Source organism: Nipponia nippon, unplaced genomic scaffold, assembly GCF_047370975.1.
Source record: "Nipponia nippon isolate SJK-2023a ecotype South Korea unplaced genomic scaffold, ASM4737097v1 scaffold_14, whole genome shotgun sequence".
In the NCBI taxonomy this organism is placed as follows: domain Eukaryota; kingdom Metazoa; phylum Chordata; class Aves; order Pelecaniformes; family Threskiornithidae; genus Nipponia; species Nipponia nippon.
In genome coordinates, this window is record NW_028262330.1 from 11,603,590 (window position 1) to 11,607,439 (window position 3,850).

A 3,850-nucleotide genomic window follows, 5' to 3' on the forward strand; every position below is an offset into this window, starting at 1 on the left:
CAGCTTCCAGAAACAGGTAATTCCTCAAGAATCTCAGCTTTCCAGAAACACACAAAACTCCTTTCTAGCCCTCCCAGTTATAGGGGAAAAAACTACCCAAAAGGCAGCTCCTAAACATCACTTGGATAACCGCTGTTTGCCTGAGCAGAAGTGATGGAGCCAGCCCTCCCTGCAGCTCCTGGGCTTGCTGCAGTGTCCCCACCTTGGGGACAGCAGGACATGCCCAAGGTCACAGGGGGAGAGAAGAGGGAGGATGCAAAACATCAGCTCCAGAGCCCTCCAGGGTTAATAAATAAATATATAGAAATAGTAAATAAATCACCGCGGGGTGCTTGCTCCTCTGTCCCACCACCCTTCCCCACTGATACATTCCCCTTTTGCCCCTGTGAGGGCAGGAGGAGGGACTGTCACCCCACTAATTCATGAGGGTTTCTGCCCAACAGCAATCAAAAGGTCTCAAACAATCACAGGAGATAAAAAGCATAAAGAGATGCGATGGGAAGGTTTCTCCTGAAACTTGATTTAAGGTTCTCAGAGATACGCACAGATACAGGCCCACATCAGGGCTCATTTACAGCTTGTGGGGGACAGCCCTTCCCACCCAGCTCCATCCATAATGCACGAGGCATCAAAAGCCCACGAGGAGCCCAGGAGAAGTCAGCTGCTGCGAATCCCTGCTCCTGCACCGCTGGCAAAGGAAGCAAGCGATCCGAGCACGGGAAGGAAACAGGTCTTTTGTCCATCCCTTTTCATGGGGGATTCCCTTTGAGGGGAAAAAAATAATAATAATAAATAAATGGATTGCTGAACTGTAGCCTGGTTCAGCGCTGCACCACGCTTACTCATCCACACGTGCTTTCCCCGGCGGGCCGTGCTCCTGTGTGCTCAGCTTCAGCATGCTGCACCGTATGGGCAGGTATTTTTAATTGGAGCAAGCAGGTCGCAGGCTCTCCCTTGTGCAACTGCTTGCACCCTGCCGAGCCGAGCGACCTGCAGTGTCGCAGATTGAACCCAGACATTGCCTGATTTCCTGGGTGAGCCCAGGCAGACGGAAACAGCGGCAGAGCTGGCTGCGTGCTCGCCATCAAAATGGAAATTTGGCTGGAGGCACGTCACTAGAAATTAAAATTTTTGCAGGAAAAAAAAAGAAAAAACATAATTAATCATTTGTTCCAATTCTTCATTAAAAGCAAGAATTGTCTTTAAAGCAAATGTTGGTTACAGAAAAGCATCTGTTTGTTTTGTTTTCTGTAACCAAAACCAGAAGATTGGTCCTGAAACAGTTTTTGAAAACCAGCTGCTTTGGTCAGTAAAGCAAAAACAAAAGGAAACTGTTGCAACAACTAAAATAAATATTTTTCTCTGAACTTCCAAGAATATAAAGAAAAGGCATGATTCAATTGGTTGTAGTCGGTATTCAAGTCGCTTGACACTGCTGCAGACGATGAGTATTTGCTGCCTGCAGCATCACAGACCTCCGCAGCCCTTTCCTGCTCTGGGTGTCCCGTGCTTTCAGCAGGATGGGGTAACTGCTCTCCGTTAGCAAAAAAAAACCCTGTGCCCAGGCTCTCGAGGACCAAACCCACATGGGGACACTAATTGTCTTGTGCAGGTATTAGATCTGAAGCCCTTCCAGGCAGTCACCCAGCGCTGTGTGCATGGGGAGCATTTGCGTTGCTGCTGGGTGCAGAACAGAGCCCTGGAGCCCCAAGCCTGGCTGTGGTCGGGCACAGCTAGCGGAGACACATTGGGGAAGATGCTATGCAATCGATGTTTGCAATCACTTTGCATTTTCTCAGTTACCTGGACCAGTGTTTCCATCTCCCCCACCTTGAACATGGCTCTCTCTTTCCAAGGCTGATGGAGTTAAGCAGATCACTCTGATAGACTTGTCTCTGGCTTACTCGGAGCATTTCAGCCACTAGGAAATTAAAATAAAATAAAATTTAAAAATATATATATATATATATATATATATATATATATAAAAAATCAAGACGTCCCTCTGGATCTTAGGTTATTTATTGATTTTTCAATTTGGACAAAGTGTCATTCAAAAACCAAACTCTTCCTCATTAACAAACCTTTGGTGAATCCAGTTCTCTAGCAATCAATTAACACATAAATAATTAAAACAACATTTTAGAATAAAATGTTCTGTCCATAAGAAGGCCTGTGATGTGTGAATTATGGGGCATTAATTCATACCTAGTTTTCTTAATGGACCTCGACCTTCGGCCTCATGTCTCGCAACAATGAAGTGTGAATTAATCCCCCGTATTTCACGCACTGTCAACTCATCCCATCTAAATGGAGCACAGCCCCCCGAAAGGTCACCCGAATCTGTGGGGAGAGCAGATGTGGATGGTGTCAGCTTTACTGCAGCCCTTGGAAGGGTTCAGGGACCACTGCGTGGGGCACCCCAAGGCTCTGGTGGCACCAGGTAAAGCCTGGGACCATCTCCTCTGTACAGCCCCAGGCTTTATTTAACTCAACATTTAAATTAGCCCCAGGCTTTATTTAACCTGGGGCATACAGGCTTGGGATCCCCTTGCAGGGTAAAAACGCCATCATCCCTCCTATTGCTTAGGCAGGAACTTGCCTGATGCCTTAGCCTGGCCTCTCCAAAGCCCTACAGGATCCAGGCACGGGCTGCTCCTCCGAGGTCTCCCACCTCACACCAGCCCCACCACCCAGGGCTTCAAATCCTTCGAGGGACGGCAGCAGCAGCAACCCCTTTGCTCTGCACGCCATGAGCCAGGTCTATGGCCATCACGGGAGGAGCAGAGGTCCAGAGCTCAGACCTCCAGTCCCTAGAAAGCCCACAATCTTGGGGGACGCCGGCCCCATGGTCCCCCCCGGACAGTAGGTTCATGCAGCCCCCCCAGCCAACGTCTGCACAGGGATGTCTCACACAGGGCCACGGCCCTCATCGGAGGGATACTTCAAAGGAAAGGATGCAAATTTTATTACCCATCCCTCAAGGTTTCCTCCGTTAAAAATCAAATCTGGGCTGGGAACATGTCTGTGCTGCTGCACTTTGAGATGAGCTTTAATTAAGAGGTAAAATTATTAAAGCTGCAAGTTATTATAGCCTCAGGACCCTGGCCCAGTGATATGAAGCAGATGGTCCAGGGGCAAGCGAAAGCCCTTTAATAAAGAAGCGTTTGCAATTCATGAGCATTAATTATGTCCACTTCTCTCATTTTAAAATGTTATGCTTGTCAGCCCTGGTATTGTGTGGAAAGCAAGCATGATGAATTAGGCAAACCCCTTCTGGTTCAGGACATATTCTTTGTGAGACAAAAATTAAAAGTGTTATCTCCCAGAAGATAGAGTCATTAGAACATTTAAGCTCTCGGGGTTCCCCACCCTTTCCCCCCACTGCCTCAGCACCCTTTTTGGGTTTTGGAGGGCGCTGCTGGGATCCAGCCATCGCCAGGAGGCAGGGGGCATGCACCGCCCCGGTCCCTGGGATGCTGACTGGGGGCACTGGGGTGCTCCAAACAGCTGTTTAACGGGGAACCAGTGCCACTCCGGGCAAGTCATTTATCCTCTCGCCTCACCCCCTGCTTGCCCCATCTATTATTTATAAGACTGTAGCCCATAAAACAAAGAACAAGGGAGAGGGTCAATCCCAGTGAATTCCCTGCTCCGCTGTAGTTTGCCATCATCACCACCACCGTGGTTCCTCACCTGATTTCCACGCCGTGGTACCTGCTTGCCGGATGCTCTCTCCTGCCACCAGGTCCCTGGTCAGAGCCACAGTGTTTTGACGGGACCATGCACAGCCGGACACAGCCCTGCCTGCCCAGGCAGTGCTGGGCTGGGGAAAACCAAGGTGACACCA

The 3,850-nt window shown here is 49.2% G+C and overlaps 1 long non-coding RNA gene across 1 annotated transcript; it reads right to left on the reverse strand.

Moving 5' to 3' along the window:
* Positions 1–377: 377 nt before the first annotated feature.
* LOC148056476 (uncharacterized) lies at positions 378–3,850 on the reverse strand. Its single transcript, XR_015703362.1, has 3 exons — positions 3,697–3,850; positions 1,804–1,921; positions 378–1,115 (listed from the first exon to the last, which is right to left on the reverse strand). It is a non-coding gene; the product is annotated as an uncharacterized LOC148056476 (long non-coding RNA).